Source organism: Pongo abelii, chromosome 8, assembly GCF_028885655.2.
Source record: "Pongo abelii isolate AG06213 chromosome 8, NHGRI_mPonAbe1-v2.0_pri, whole genome shotgun sequence".
Lineage (NCBI taxonomy): Eukaryota > Metazoa > Chordata > Mammalia > Primates > Hominidae > Pongo > Pongo abelii.
Genome location: NC_071993.2, coordinates 35,489,495 through 35,506,648, shown reverse-complemented (window position 1 = coordinate 35,506,648; position 17,154 = coordinate 35,489,495). Strand labels below are relative to the sequence as shown.

Genomic DNA, 17,154 nt, shown 5'->3' with positions numbered 1-17,154 from the left:
GATGTTCTTTATCAAGTTGATAAAGAACTTCATTAATTTCTGTTAGATTTTGTCAAGTGGTTTTTCTGCATCTATTGATCGATTTTTCTTTTCTTTTCTTTTTTTTTTTTTTTTTGAGACAGAGTCTTGCTCTGTTGCCTAGGCTGGAGTATAGTGGCGTGATCTTGGTTCACTGCAACCTCCACCTCCTGGGTTCGAATGATTCTCCTGCCTCAGCCTCCTGAGTAGCTGGGACTACAGGTGCGCACCACCATGCCCAGCTAATTTTTGTATTTTTTAGTAGAGACGGGGTTTTGCCATGTTAGCCAGGCTGGTCTTGAACTCCTGATCTTGTGATCTGCCCGCCTCAGCCTCCCAGGGTGCTGGGATTACAGGAGTGAGCCACCGTGCCTAGCCGTGATTTTTCTTCTTTTGCGTGTTGATGTGATGGATTACATTGATTCTCAAATATTGAACCAGTGTTGCATACCTGGGATAAATTCCATTTGCTTGCAGTGTATAATTTTTTAAATACATTTTGCACTCAAGTTGCTAATATTTTATTGAGGATTGTTTTTGTCTTTTGTAGAAAATTAAGCTTTATTTCAAAGCAATCTGAAAACCGCAGTCGGGGGACCACATTTACAACTGTTAGGAAGGAGCACGCAGATACATGTCCATTTAGCAAGGTCTCAAGTCAAGGAGTCTCACCAATTCCTGCCCAACACCTACTCAGTTTCCTCTTCAGGTTGAAACTAAAAAGTAGGCTTGAACATGCCAGTGATGTCTTAGTTATCCAAATATGCTCCAAGTTCAGGAAAGAGGACATCTGGTCTCAACTTATTGAGGGATTTGCTTAATTATTTTAAAAATATTTACATTGAGAATACAGTTAATTGGTAGCTTTCTTCACATTTTCATTTCTTTTTTTTTTTTTCGAGACAGAGTCTCACTCTGTCGCCCAGGCTGGAGTGCAGTGGCACGATCTCAACTCACTGCAAGCTCCGCCTCCTGGCTTCACGCCATTCTCCTGCCTCAGCCTCCTGAGTAGCTGGGACTATAGGCGCCCACCACCACGCCCGGCTAATTTTTTGTATTTTTAGTAGAGACAGGGTTTCACCATGTTAGCCACGATGGTCTCATGATCCACCCACCTCAGTCTCCCAAAGTGCTGGGATTACAGGTGTGAGCCACCACGCCCTGCCCACGTTTTCACATTTTTAAAAAGAGCCACAGAAGTGTCATTCATGTTTTAAGCAGTTGAGTTGGTAAAGATCCTGTCTCCATTTTGTAAGAGATGGATTACATTCAATTACTACTCACAACAGCCAACTGGAAGATTATTCCATTGCTTTTGAAAGATTATTCCATTGCTTTTGAAGTACTGGTTGGGCTGGCATCTGCGATGGTAGCCAAATAAATGAGATTTCTGTGTAACACAAGCTGGCACTGGACACAATCGTTCGCCCGGCTCTTGTTCTGATACTCCACAATACAGCGGATCAGTTGGTCATTCTCCTCAAGGAGCCGCTGGATAGTCTCTTAATTGACTTTCACCTTGCCCCTCAGCCAGTCCACTGACGTCCCGAGGAAGCTCCGGAACCACAGACCACCAAGCATCTCATTGTTGAGGATTTTTGCATCTATGTTCATGAGAGATATTGATCTGTTGTTTTCTCGTAAATAAATGTCTTTGTCTAGTTTTGGCATTAAGGTATACTGGCCTCAGAATGAATTGGGAAGTATTCCCTTTGCTTCTATCTTCTGAAAGAGATTATAGAAAATCGGTGTAATTTCCACTTTAAATGTTTTGTTGAATTCACCTCTAAACCCATCTGAGCCTGGTGCTTTCTGTTTTGGAAAGTTACCAACTATTGATTCAATTTTAAAAATAAATATAGGCCTATTTAGATTATCTATTTCTTCTTGTATGAGTTTTGGCAGATTGTGTCTTTTAAGGAGTTGGTCCATTGCATGAAGGTTATCAAATTTATGGGCATAGAGTTGTTCATAGCATTCATTATTATCCTTTAATGTCTATGAAATACATGAAATATGTCATTTTTGACGTTAATAATGTGTGTTCTCTTTTTTTCTTAACTTGGCTAGAAGCTTATCGATTTTATTGAACTTCTTTTTTTTTTTTTTTTTTTTTGAGACGGAGTCTCACTCTGTCACCCAGGCTGGAGTGCAATGATGTGATCTTGGCTCACTGCAACCTCTGCCTCCTGGGTTCAAGTGATTCTCCTGCCTCAGCCTCCTGAGTAGCTGATATTACAGGCATCTGCCACCATGCCCAGCTAATTTTTGTATTTTTAGTAGAGACGAGGTTTCACCATGTTGGCCAGGCTAGTTTCAAACTCCTGACCTCAAGTGATCTGCCCACCTCAGCCTCCCAAAATGCTAGGATTATAGGTGTGAGCCACCATGCCCAGCCTTATTGAACTTTTCAAAGCATTAGCTTTTGGTTTCATTGATTTTCTCTATTGATTTCTTGTTTTTCATTTCCTTGATTTCTGCTGTAATTAATTTTTTCTTCTGCTTACTTTGGATTTAATTTTACTCTTTAATTAATGCTCTTTCTACTTTTCTAAGATACAAGCTAAATGCTTATAGAGTTTTCTCCTTTTCTAATATATGCATTCAATGCTATTTATTTCTCTTTAAGCACTACTTTTACTGCATCTCACACATTTTGATAAGTTGTGTTTTCATTTTCATTTAGTTCAAAATATTTTAAAATTTTGTCTTGAAGAATTATCGGACTCTCGTGTTACTTAGAAATGTGTTAATTTCCAAGCATTTTGGGATTTTTCCAGCTATCTTTGTTATTAAGTTTTTGTTTAATTTCATTGTGGTCAGAAAGCAGCCATTGTATGACTTCTGCTTTTAAAATTTTGTTAAGATACTGTTTTATGGCCCAGAATCTGTCTGTCTTGGTGTTTTATGTGAACTTGAGAAAAATGTGTAATCTGCTGTTGCTGGATGAAGTAGTCAGTAGTTGCCCTTGTGTCCAGTGAATTGATGGTGTTGTTGAATTCAACCATGTCCTTACTGATTTTCTGCTTGCTGAACATATTTCTGATAGATTGGTGTTAAAGTCTCCAACTATAATAATGGATTAATCACTTTTCCTTGCAGTTCTATTAGTTTTACTTCATGTAGTTTGACTCTTGTTATGTGCAAGTATGTTAAAGATGGTTATGTCTTCTTGGAGAATTGTCCCCTTTATCATTAGGTAGTGTCCTTCTTTATCCCTGAAAACTTTCCTTGCTGTGATGTCTGCTTTGTCTGAAACTAATATAGCGACTCCTGTTTTCTTTTGATTGATGTTAGCATGGTACATCTTTTTCCATCCATTTACTTTTTTTTTCCTTTTATTTTAGATGGAGTCTTGCTCTGTTGCTTAGGTTGGAGTGCAGTGGGACGATCTCGGCTCACTGCAACCTCTGCCTCCCGGGTTCAAGTTATTCTTGTACCTCAGCCTCCCGAATAGCTGGGATTACAAGCGTGAGCCACCACGCCTGGCTAATTTTTGTATTTTTAGTAGAGATGGGGTTTCACCATGTTGGCCAGGCTGGTTTCAAACTCCTAACCTCAGGTGATACACCCACCTCGGCGTCCCCAAAGTGCTGGGATTACAGGCATGAGCCACTATGCCTGGCCCATCTTTGAATTTTCTGAAATTTAAATATGGTATGCCAAGGTATTTTTCATTTTGTTTTGTTTTGGTATTCATTCTGCTTGCTGTTCTCTGTGCTTCCTGGATCTGTGGTTTGGTATCTGACATTAATTTGGGGGAAATTCTCAATCATTATTGTTTTAAATATTTCTTCTGTTCCTAGCTCTATTTCTTCTCCTTCTGGTATTACCATTACGTATATGTTATACCTTTTGTGGTTTTCTCACAGTTCTTGAATATTCCGTGTTTTGTTTTGTTTTTCGGTCTCTTTTTGTTTTCAGTTTCAGATTTCTACTGGGATGTTTTCAAGCTCAGAGATTCTTTTGTCAGGTGTGTCCAGCCTGCTAGTAAGCCCATCAAATTTATTCCTAATTTCTGTTACAGTGCTTTTGATCTCTAGATTTTCTTTTTGTTTTTGTTTTCTTATACTTTCCATCTCTCTGCTTACATTGTTCATCTGTTCTTGTATGCTGTCTACTTTACCAGTTAGATCCCTTAGCATATGAATCCTAGTTGTTTGAAATTCCTAATCTGATAATTCCAACATCTCTGCCTAGTCTAGTTCTGATGCTTGTTCTGTCTCTTCAAACTGTTTTCTTTTAGTATGGCTTGTAATTTTTTCTTGATCGCCAGGTGTATTGTACTGAGTAAAATGACTGATGGTAAATAGGCCTTTAGTTTTGTGGTGGTAAGGTGTGGAGAGAGGAGAAGCATTCTATAGACCTATGATTAGGTTTCAGTCCTTTGGTGAGCCTGTGCCCCTGGACTGTGAACTTCACAAATACTTCAGCACCTTCCCTCCTTAGGTGGGACAGGATGATTGGAGTGGGCTCGAGTTGGGTGTTTCTCTTCCCAAGGTTAGTTAGGCTCTCATAGAACCCAAGAAGGTTAGGCTCTGATAAAATGGTTTCCCCTGACGGCAGGTGATGTTAAGAAGAACAGAATGGCGGCTGGGTGTGATGGTTCTTGCCTGCAATCCCAGCATTTTGGGAGGCCAAGGTGGGCGGATTACTTGTGGTCGGGAGTTTAAGACCAGCGTGGCCAACATGGTGAAACCCCATCTCTACAAAAATCAGACGTGGTGGTGTGTGCCTGTAATCCCAGCTACTTGGGAGGCTGAGGCAGGAGAATCACTTGAACCCAGGAGACAGAAGTTGCAGTGAGCCGAGATCACACCACTGCACTCCAGCCTGGGTGACAGAGCGGAACTCCGTCTTAAATAAATAAATATTTGTGTAGGAACAGAATGGCTCTCATGTATTTCAGAATAGTTTCTTTCCTTCTCCCCTTGCCAGAAACACAAGGAGATTTTTCTCTAGTGTTGAGTATGAGAGCCTGGTAGAACTGAACTCACGAAAGTGTGCCCCCCATCACCAGTGACTGGGTGTCCCTGCAGTTTTAACTCAGACTTGTCCACAGTGAGCCTCCAGCAATTTGTCAATTATAGTTTAGGTTTTCCTACCCCAGCACTGGTCCCCATGCAGGTTTTTACCCCAGTAAATTGTGATTCTCTGTGTCCATCTGTCTCTCCAAACAGGGTCACCTGTTTGCCCTGTGACCTCTCTTATGAATCTAAGAATTGTTGATTTTTCCACTTGGTCAGCTTTTTACTTAAGACGGAGTGGTCACTTTTAATCTCCTTACATGCCAAATAGGAGACTAGAAGTTCAATGGTATTTTTTTATTTTCCATAGGTATATCCAGTTGTTCCAGCACCACTTGCTGAAAAGACTATGCATTCTATCAGGTTGGTGCAAAGGTAATTGTGGATTTTGCCATTACTTTTCATTACTATTAAGTAATCACAAAAACCAGAATTACCTTTGGACCAACAAGATACATTGAATTAGCTTGGTATACTTATCAAAATCAATTAACCATATATATGTGTGTGTGTGTATGTATGTATCTGGACTCTATTATGTTCTATTAATTTATATGTCTATCTTCACATCGATGCCACATTGCCTTGATTGCGTAATAGTAGATCTGAAATGAGGTAGCATAAGTTTTCCACATTATTGTTTAAAACATATTCTGGTTATTCTAGCTCCTTTGCATTTCTATAAAATTTCAGAATCAGCCTGCCAATTTCTAAAAATAAAGACTACTGAGATTTTTATTGGGATTGCATTACATCTATAGATCAATTTGAGGAGAGCGAACATCTCAACACTATGGAACTCATGATTTATCTCCGCATTTATGGGGGTCTTTTCTCTCAGCAATGATTTGCTGTTTCCTTTTTTTCTTTTTTTTCTTTTTTTGAGATGGAGTTTCGCTCTTGTTGCCCAGGCTGGAGTGCAATGGCCTCATCTCAGCTCACTGCAACCTCTGCCTCCCAGGTTCAAGCGATTCTCATGCCTCAGCCTCCCAAGTAGCTGGGATTACAGGCATGTGCCACCACACCCGGCTAATTTTGTATTTTCAGTAGAGACGGGGTTTCACCATGTTGGCCAGGCTTGTCTTGTACTCCTGACCTCAGGTGATCCACGGTGTGAGCCACCATGCCCGGCCTTCCTGTTTTCAATGTACACATTTTGTACATCTTTCATCAGATTTATTTTCAAGTATTAAATATTTTTCTAAGTCATTTTTTTTTTCCGAGATGGAGTCTCACTCTGTAGCCCAAGCTAGAGTGCAGTGGTAGGATCTCTGCTCACTGCAACCTCTGCCTCCCGGGCATAAGCTATTCTCATGCCTCAGCTTCCTGAGTAGCTGGGACTACAGGTGCACACCACCACGCCTGGCTAATTTTTTTGTATTTTAGTAGAGACAGCGTTTCACCATGTTGCCCAGGGTGGTCTCGAACTCCTGAGCTCAGGCGATCTGCCCAACTCGGCCTCCCAAATGCTGGGATTACAGGCATGAGCCACCTTGCCTGGCCCATTATAAATGTTTTAATTTCAATTTAAATAGAAATACAATTGTACTGCTTCACTATACATACTTTATTATATGCACTGTCTCTACTCGTTCCCATAATGTTTTTTAAGCCATGAACTGCATAGCCAATATCTTGAGCACAATGTGCTATCGTTTGGATATGATTTGTCCCCACAGAAACTCATGTTAAAATTTAACTGCCGTAGCCCCAGCTCCTAAGGATGCTGAGGCAGGAGGATTGCTTGAGCCCAGGAGTTTGATCCAGCCTGGACAACATAGTGAGAACTTGTCTGAAAAAACAAAAACAAAAACTTAATTGCTGATGTAACAACATTGGGAGGTGGAAACTTTAAGAGGCGGAACCTAATGGGAGGCATTTGTTTCATGGGTGATCTGTTTTTGTGAGTGGCTTGGTGCTGTTCTCACGGTAGTGAGTTCTCACTCTCATGAAACTTGATCAGTTCTTGCAGAAATGGGCTTGTTCCCACGATGGCATGTTGTTATAAAGTACAGGCGTCCTTTGTGTTCAGCCCATTGCATGAGTCTGTTCCTCTTTGACCTTCCACCATGTTATGATGCAGCCCAAAAGCCCTTGTCTGAAGTCAGGGCCATGCCCTTGAACTTCTCAGCCTGTAGGACCATGAGCTAAATAAGCCTCTTTTCTTTATAAATCACCCAGTCTCTGGTATTCTGTTACAGCAACACAGACTAAGACAGGATGTGTTTGGTTCAAAGTTCAGAAAGTTTTGCTATAGTGACATTAACTATAAAGAGCATTTCCCCCCTCACATAATAAGACATCAAAGGATAGGTGATCGCTGCTAAGTAGCAACGGTTTCAAGGAGAAACTTTTGACTGTTTCCTTACAGTTGCAGAATGGTTACTGCAGCTGCAATCCTCACATCCTGTTCAAGGCAGGAAGAAGGAGAGAGAAGGAGGTACCAGGTACATTAGTTCCCTTTAATCAGCAAGGCAAGATCTTTCCTCTAAAACAGTAGTTCTCAACTGGGGACAATTTTACTTTCCAGGCAACACTTTACAATGTTTGGAGATATTTGTGGTTGTCATAACTAAGGGGGTGCTATTGTCGTCTAGTGGGTAGGGTCCAGGGATGATATAAACATTCAACAATCCCCAGAAAAACCCCTCACAACAGAGAATTATCTGCCCCAAAATGTCAGTGGTGCCAAGGCTGAGAGACCTCGCTCTAAACCACACCTGTAGACTTTCATTTAGGTGTCATTGGCTAAATATGGGCATATGGGCATCCCTAGCTTTAGGGAGATTACAGTAGTAGAAAACATTGATTTGTAATGATTAGACTAGGTATAGGATGGTCTATAGCCTAGGGCTGAAATATTGGTGTCCCAACAAATTTGAGTTGTGTTAGCAAGGAAGAAAAAGTAGTAATGGGTACCGAGTAAGCAAATCACGGCGTCTGCCTGTGGCAGACACCAAAGCAGATCTTTTTTTTTTTTTTTTTTGAGATGGAGACTTGCTCTGTCGCCTAGGCTGGAGTGCAGTGATACGATCCCGGCTAACTCCGCCTCCCAGGTTCAAGTGATTCTCCTGCCTCAGCCTCCTGAGTAGCTGGGATTATGGACGCCCACCACCATGCCCAGCTAATTTTTATATTTTAGTAGAGATGAGGTTTTACCATGTTGGCCAGGCTGGTCTCGAACTCCTGACCTCAAGTGATCCACCTGCCTTAGCCTCCCAAAGTGCTGGGATTACAGACGTGAGCCACTGTGCCCCACCAGTGATGAAGTGCATTTTCTATGTTTTCCTTACAAGCCCTCTGTTCCTAGGATTCTGAATTATCAGTACAAGGAAGCATACATGAAACTTCTATGTAATATTCTGAATCTCTTGAAGGAATACAATCCATATTCCTTCCAATAATATTCTTTCTTTTATTACTTTTTTAATCTGCCCATTTGAATTGAACCAATAATGTTCTTTTCAACCTTGAACTGCATTGCCAATATCCTTAGCACAAAAGCAAGACTTTCTATTGTGATTTGAATATTTGAATATCTTTTTTTTTTGAGACAGAGTCTCACTCTGTCACCCAGGCTGGAGTGCAGTGGCATGATCTTGGCTCACTACAAGCTCTGCCTCCCCGGTTCACGCCATTTTCCTGCCTCAGCCTCCCGAGTAGCTGGGACTACGGGCGCCTGCCACCAAGCCCAGCTAAATTTTTTTGTATTTTTAGTAGAGACAGGGTTTCACTGTGTTGGCCAGGCTAGTCTCAATCTCCTGACCTCAGGTGATCTGCCCGTCTCGGCCTCCCAAAGTGCTGGGATTACAGGCATGAGCCACCGCGCTTGGCCCCTAATTTTTTTTTTTTAGACCGAGTCTTGCTCTGTCATCCAAGCTGGAGTGCAATGGCGTGATCTTGGCTCACTGCAACCTCCGCCTCCTAGGTTCAAGTGATTCTCCTGCCCCAATCCCCTGAGTAGCTGGGATTACAGGTGCCTGCCACCACACCTGGCTAATTTTTGTATTTTTAGTAGAGACAAGGTTTCACCATGTTGGCCAGGCTGGTCTTGAACTCCTGACCTCATGATCCACCCACCTCGGCCTCCCAAAGTGCTAGGATTACAGACGTGAGCCACCATGCCCGGCAAAAAATATTTTTTTTAAGTTAGCCAAGCGTAGTGGTGCACGCCTCTAGTCCCAGCTACTCAGGAGGCTAGGAGGATCACTTGAGCCCAGGGATTTGAGGCTGCAGTGATATGATGGCACCATTGCGCTCCAGCCTAGGTAACAGAGACCCTGTCTCAAAAAATAATAATAATAAAAGAATAATATAATAAAGGGATTATTTACAATGTTGAATACAAATTTTAAGGAAATCCATAAGACCTAGCAGAGTACACACTACCTGGCATTGTATACTCTGGTTGTGCACAACTCTGGTTGTACAGTAAACCGCAGGGAGCTGTTATTCCTAGGCCTATAGAGGCAGGGGAAATGAATAGTTATTGGGTACCAGATAGGGATTTGCCTGGAGAGGGCTTTCTGAAGGGGACTGTGGCATTTAGTAGAGGCCACAGGGAACCCATGCAGCCGGTCCCTAGCCACTCCTACCACCGATCCCCTGGCGGCACTCCCATTGGTTCAGCCCAACAGGAAACTGAAAGACAAGGGAGCCCTCCCAGGGCACAGAGCAGGGTGAACACGGGCAAGAGGATCTACAGAGGCAGACAGAAGTTAATGAGCACATGGGGCTTTTTTGTTTTTTGTTTTCCTTCTAGGATATATCATTATTATTACATTTCTCTTTCTTTTTCCTTCCTTCCTTCCTTCCTTTCTTTTTCTTTCTTTTCTGATGGAGTCTCGCTTTGTTGCCCAGTGGCGCGATCTTGGCTTAATGCAGCCTCCACCTCCTGGGTTTGAGTGATTCTCCTTTCTCAGCCTCCCGAGTAGCTGGGATTACAGTCACGTGCCACCATGCCTGGCTAATTGTTGTATTTTTAGTAAAGATGGGGTTTCACCATGTTGGCCAGGCTGGTCTCGAACTCCTGTCCTCAAATGATTCGCCTGCCTCAGTCTCCCAAAGTGTGGATTACAGGCATGAGCCACCGCGCCCAGCCCTTCTTTCATAATAGAATACCATTCTTCCATTTCTCATAGGACTCAGTGAAGCCTGCATGAGCCAGCACCCCCAGAGATAGAGACAATGCATGCCCTGGTCACTGGAGCCCCTCTCCCAAAGGCCAGGGCCTCTCCTGATGGCCGTGCCTCTGCCTGCACCGTACCCTCTGCTAGAGCATCGTGCTATCTTGCTTTCAGTTGCCAAATCCCTATTCATCCTTCAAGAAATATCTCCTTTTAAGGGCTCTGTGCAAACTGCAAAAATAAATCATTGTCAGGATCAATTAACACTATATTGGGTTTTTAACTCTTTCCTGAATTGCATTAATTTTTCAACATGATCAGTTTGTTTTTCCAAAATTTACAGAAGTCTTCAGTATTATTGGTAAAGCACTATCATATGCTGTTATAATTACTATTAAAATATTTCTTTATCAAATACAAAACTAGTATGACTTTTTGCTACTATGATTATATTGCAAATCAAATTTAACAACCCGTAGAATAACCAAATTTATAAATAAAATAGCATCTGTACATTGTCAAATGGTTTGGCAATTTTAAAAAAAGGGATTGGATCCTAGTAGGTGGTGATAAACAACTTGAGAACTGTTTCGCCTTAACTGCACTTTAGTTACTGTAATCCTGGGGAATTTTCTTGATAAATGTCTCCTAGGTTTTCAAATTCTTCAATCCATGTCTTATTACTAACTGTTTTATAAATCTCTTTGTAAATAAAGAATATGGGCCAGGCATGGTGGCTCACACCTGTAATCCCAGCACTTTAGGAGCCCGAGGCAGGTGGAAGCTTGAGCTCAGAAGTCCAAGGCCACCTTGGGTGACATAACAAGACCCTGGCTCTACAAAAGAAAATTAAAAATTAGCTGGGCTTGGTGGCACACATCTGTAGTCTCTGCTACTCAGGAGGCTGAGGTGGGAGGATTGCTTGAGCCCAGGAGGTCGAGGCTGCAGTGAGCTATGATTGTGCCACTGCACTATAGCCTGGGTGCCAGAGTGAGACCTTGTCTCTAAAAATACACATACACACACACAGTGAAGGAAAGCATTTAGGGTAAGATAATTGCTTGTATAGAAAAACAACCAACTCTAAGCACTTAACTTGAAATAAGGATTAAACACACTTAGATAGCTCTCTTAAATGGGAATAAAGATTGTTTTCTTGGCCTGGCATGATGGCTCATGCCTGTAATCCCAGCACTTTGGGAGGTCAAGGTGATGGATCACTTGAGGTCAGGAGTTCGAGACCAACCTGGCCAACATGGTGAAACCCTGTCTCTACTAAACATACAAAAAATTAAAGGCAGGAGGATCAACTGAGTTTAGGGGTTCGAGACCAGCCTGGCCAACATGGCGAAACCCCATCTCTACTAAAAATACAAAAAATTAGCTGCGTGTGGTGGTGGGCCTCTGTAGTCCCAGCTACTCTGGAGGCTGAGGCAGGAGAATTGCTTGAACCCAGGAGGCGGAGCTTGCAGTGAGCCGAGATCATGCCATTGCACTCCAGCCTGGGCAAAAACACGAGACTCCATCTCAAAAAATAAAAATAAAATTGTTTTCTCTTAATGTCATCCTATCTTATTAGAGACTCAGTATTCTCCTGTGGAGAACTTTTATTCAGCATAAACACAAAGCGAGACCTGAATGGGCACTGTAGCCTTTCTCTATTCTGATCTCCTAAAAGCTCAAGACACTTCTGAAACAGAACATTTTGTTATTTGGAAAGTTTCCAAAATCAGTGAATTATTTGCTGTCTGGAGCTCAGCCTTTGGAAAGCAAGTGCTTCTACTAGATTTTCTATAACTATGGCTTTAACTCATGGGTCTTTTCCTGTTATATTTTGTTTTCTTACCTTTTACCAAGCACCACTTTTTGTGTGTGTGAGATTTTTCACTCTGCAGCACTTCATGTAGGGCTAGATTTCGGCTCTATGGCTTGTTGGCAGCTAACTGCCACTGTTTTATTGATAGTTTCTGACCGGGATTAGATTTACTTCCAGATGCCGTGAACAGACAGGCAAGGATACACCACTCATTACATTTACGACTACTTTTTTTTCGAAGAAGTTATTCATCACGATAACAATACGCGAGCCATCTCCTTATTAATGCCCAAACTACCCAGTTAAAGCAAGTGTTAAGACAACAGAAAACGCTAATGAACTATTTACTACAGTACCTTGTCACTCACGTGGAGTAAGCTCTTTCTTCCACCTACAAACTGTCCTAGGTTATTTTTATGACTTCTGAAACCATCTGTTCTAACCTGCTCTCTGCTGCTCTTTGGAATACAAATGTTAATTACCTTTTCAACATTTTGCTGCTCCTTGCTTAGAGCCTCAAATTGAGTTTGTTTTTTTTTTCCTAGTTTTTTGCTGCAGCAAAACTCAAGACTCTTCTCTCTCAACCATTTTATTTAGAGGGATACGGATCTGCTCTGTTGGGAGGACAACGGAAATGATACTTCATCTGTCTGCACTTAGTACCCAACTAACATTAAGCCTTCTCCCTCTAAGCTGAATACGATCACCTGAATTATAAACATCTGAAATGTGGTTTTTGTTTTGTTTTGTTTTGTTTGTTTGTTTGTTTTGGAGATAGAGTCTCCCTCTGCACCCAGGCTTGAGCGAAATGAGGCAATCTTGGCTCACTGCAACCTCAACCCCCTGGGCTCAAGTGATCCTCCCACCTCAGCCTCCCAAGTAGCTGGGACCATAGGCATGCACTCATGCCTGGCTAATTTTTGTATTTTTTTGAAGACACAGGGTTTTGCCATGTTGCGCAGGCTGGTCTCAAACTCCTGGGCTCAAGTGATCCTCCTGCCTTAGCCTCCCAAAGGCAGGGATTATAGGCATGAGCCACCTCGCCTGGCCTGAAACGTCTCTCTTCTGTTTATTTTTGAGACGGAGTCTTGCGTTCTGTCCCCCCAGGCTGGAGTGCGGTGGTGCAATCTCGGCTCACTGCAAGCTCCACCTCCTGGGTTCACGCCATTCTCCTGCCTCAGCCTCCAGAGTAGCTGAGACTACAGGCGCCTGCCACCACGCCTGGCTAATTTTTTGTATTTTTATTAGAGACGGGGTTTCACCATGTTAGCCAGGATGGTCTCGATTTCCTGACCTTGTGATCCGCCCGCCTCGGCCTCCCAAAGTGCTGGGATTACAGGCGTGAGCCACCGCGCCCGGCCTGAAACATCTCTTAAACAGGATGCCTGTAAATAGGCCAGGTATGGTGGCAAGACTCCGTCTCAAAAAAAAAAAAAAAGAAAGAAAAAAAAATTAAGTATTTGTTATTTGATAAAGTCTTATAAAACTTTTTGCTAATTAAAATCCTTCATATTACAAAAAACTGCAGAGGGAAGAATGTCTTACAGTTGAAAAGAGTGGACTTTTGTGCAGTTGAGGGAGCTCTTGAATTTTATGATCCTGCTGCCTTGGTAGTTGATAATTGAGCTAAACAGAAATAAAACTGGGAAAAGAAAAGGGCATGGTGCTAAACAAGAATCAATTCTCAACAAAGTGTTTGCTGAACAAATAAATTAAATGGGCTGGGCGTGGTGGCTCACAGCTCTAATTCCGGCACTTTGGAAGGCCAAGGCAGACAGTTTGCTTGAGCCCAGAAGTTTGAGACCAGCCTGGGCAACCTGGCGAAACCCTATCTCAACAAAAAATAAAAAATTAGCCAGGCATGGTGGCATGCACCTGTAGTCCCAGCTTCTCGAGAGGCTGAAGTGGGAGGATCTCTTGAGCCTGGGAGGTTGAGGCTACAGTGAGCCATGATCGTGCCACTGAACTGCAGCCTGGACAACAGCAAGACTCTGCGGGGGGAGGGGGAAAAAAAAGAAGAAAAAGGAGGAGAAGAAGAAATTAAATGGAGAAAAGAAAGGAACCCTGAAAACTTAAAAACAGGGTTACAATGGACAGGATCACAGAGCTTCTGGGATAAAATTCTACTAAAAATGGCCGGGCATGGTGGCTCATGCCTGTAATCCCAGCACTTTGGGAGGCCGAGGCAGGCAGATCGCTTGTGGTCAGGAGTTTGTGACAAGGCTGGCCAACATGATGAAACCCCATCTCTACTAAAAATACAAAAATTAGTGGGGCATAGTGGTGTACGCCTGTAATCCCAGCTATTCAGGAGACTGAGACAGGAGAATCTCTTGAACCCGGGAAGTAGAGGTTGCAGTGGGCCGAGATTGTACCACTGCACTCCAGCCTGGGTGACAGAGCAAGACTCAAAAAAAAAAAAAAAAAAAACTATTTAAAACACTCAGAGTACCCCATTTTGAACTCGAGTATGGTTTTGTAATGGGAAGAAACGTTTTTTCTTTGATTAAATTCTGAAGGATAGAAAGATGAACAAGAGGAAACAAATGAGATAACGAACAAAAGATAAAGGCAGAGAGAAGAAAAAAGACTACTGTTTTAACACTCTTAAAAAGACAGTGTTTGCAAATTATGTAAATTTTCTCACTTTTCTCTTCTGTTTTTCTCTCTTGTTTCCTTCATTCTAGTATTTAAACTCTGAGTTCCAAAGGGAGGTTTAAGCGCAATTTGGAATTATGTTAAGTAAGACAACACCAGGTGGCAAATAGCAATTTAATTCTCCCTGCCAGCAGAGCTAAAGACTTAGCGTGCTCTTTATTAGAAGAGCTGGGGGTGGGCAGGATGCCTGGAGAGAGAGAAAGGGCGGTAGGAAAAGGCCATTTAGTGTGTGTTGTGATGAAGGATGCACAGCGATTGTTCGGGTTTTCAAAAGAAATTATTTTAATGCACGCATTAATTCTCCTTTTCATCTCACTGCCTGCCAGAAAATTGGTTGTACAAGCGTTCAAGCCATTTTCCCTGAACCAGATATTTACACAGGAGTACTGTGTTGACATTATGTGGCTTCGGATTTCGGCAGGCAGGCTGATGCCTCTTGGGACATGTAAGTGCAGAAGGCAAGGCCTGCCACGCCCGTGAGAAGGGAGCCAGCTTCAGAGAGGGCTCCAAGATTCATATCTGCTCTCCAAACCAAGTCAAGGGTGGTACTTTTTGTTTTGAAAATATAAGGGTCTGCTTCTCAACTCTTCCATGCATTTATATCCTGTTTGGGTTTTATCCAATGGGAAAATTGGGTTTGGGGGACCCCTAAAAACTGTCTTTTAATTTTTGTGTATTTATTTATTATTTTTTGAGACAACGACTTGCTCTGTCTCCCAGGCTGGAGTGCAATGGCACAATCTCAGCTCACTGCAGCTTTGACCTCCTGGGCTCAAGTGATATTCCCAGCTCAGTTTTCTGAGTAGCTGGGACCACAGGTGTGCGCCACCAGGCCCAGCTAATTATTGTATTTTTTTTGTAGAGATAGGGTCTCGCTATGTTTCCCAGGCTGGTCTCAAAGTCCTGGGCTCAAGTGATCTGCCCACCTCAGCCTCTCAAAGTGCTGGGATTACAGTCGTGAACCATGGTGCCCAGCCTCCAAAAACTATATAGATGGTGATAAATAAATATCATTTAAGATAAAGTATTGCAGTTATACTTTTAGGAAATGGAAAAAGAAGAAAAGATAGTCTGGAAGATGTAGCTGTTGATATTGTTGTTATTTTGGCTCCTATGCACGTTAGAATCTTCAGCCCCTCTCCCTCTGCAGAAGCCCCTGGAGCTCTGTCTTCATCCTTGGCAGGGAGACCCTTTAACTTTTTTTATTTTTCTTGCTCTTTTGTGAAGGCCATTGAGTATGAATTGAAGAAGCAGGTAGAAAGTTTTTCTGTTAGCTGGCTGCAGTGGCTCAGGATGGTAATCCCAGCACTTTGGGAGGCTAAGGCGAGAGGATCACTTGAGCCCAGGAGTTTGAGATCAGCCTGGGCATTGCAACAAAGACCCCATCTCAGTTGTTTGTTTGTTTGTTTTTTTTAAAGGACATTTTTCTCAAAGGAACTGAATATAAAGAGAGAAACAGGCAGATGCAGGGGATAATTTGGTAAGATTTGGAGAGTGGGCACTCTGTCCAACAGCCCCACTGCCATGAAACAGGTCATCCAGAGACCTGCATCTGCGGTGGTCATCCAGAGTGGCCCTCAGACAAACCCAGGAGTGCTGGTGCTTTCACGTCTCCCACCCTACCCTGTCCACAAAGCGGGTTGCATTGCCTCAGTTACAGCAGGAGACCACTGAGGTCTGGGCACAATTTTTTTTCTGTCACCCAGGCTGGAATGCAGTGGTGCAATCTCGGCTCACTGCAACCTCTGCCTCCCAGGTTCAAGCGATTCTCCTGCCTCAGCCTCCTGAGTAGCTGAGATTACAGGCGCCCCCCACCACACCTGGCTAATTTTTGTATTTTTAGTAGAGATGGGATTTCACCGTGTTGGCCAGGCTGTTCTCAAACAAACCTCAGGTGATCTACCCATCTCAGCCTCCCAAAATGCTGAGATTATAGGCGTGAGCCACCGCGCCCAGCCAGTGCAGAATTTTTGCCCATACTCATGGCTGCTCATGTGTTTCTGTGAGTAGTCAGCCAGAATTTGGGCTGCAGAGATTCTAGGTCTGAAGACCACACACTATTTGGAATGTTCCTTTTAGAAAAGAATACTGTAGGAGACAATATGAAGACATTTTAAATATTGTTCTCAAAAACACTTTCTGTTCTGTTTTGTTTTGTTTTTGGCATAAGGTTATGAGTGGGGGCTCGAGATCTGACTGGGGTCAAATCCTGTGCCGGTGCCTCAGTTTGCCCATCTGTAAGTGGGGTTAATCGTAGAACCCATGTCATATGTCATGATTAGTATGACAGTTGAATGAGTTCTTGCATATAAAACACTTTGCACAATGCTTGTCTCATAGTAACCATTAAATGTGTTTTGTTGTTGTTTTTGGAGATAGGGCTTTGGTCTCTCACCCAGTTTGGAGTGCAGTGATGCAATCATAGCTCACTGCAGCCTTGAACTCCTGGCCTCAAGTGATCCTCCCACCTTGGCCTCCCAAAATGCTGGGATTACAGGTGTGAGTCACC

At 42.8% G+C, this 17,154-nt stretch overlaps 1 long non-coding RNA gene across 3 annotated transcripts in view; it reads left to right on the top strand.

Moving 5' to 3' along the window:
* LOC129048426 (uncharacterized) overlaps positions 1-17,154 on the top strand; it is a 36,564-nt gene that overhangs the window by 12,472 nt on the left and 6,938 nt on the right. Inside the window, exons 3-5 of one of the 3 annotated variants that reach the window (XR_010141398.1) lie at positions 7,417-7,492; positions 12,533-12,716; positions 14,972-15,090. The exons of 1 other annotated variant lie outside the window; for it this stretch is intronic. This is a non-coding gene — a long non-coding RNA (uncharacterized LOC129048426). The remainder of the gene's footprint in view (positions 1-7,416; positions 7,493-12,532; positions 12,717-14,971; positions 15,091-17,154) is intronic. One more of the 3 variants, XR_010141397.1, reaches the window with a different exon arrangement.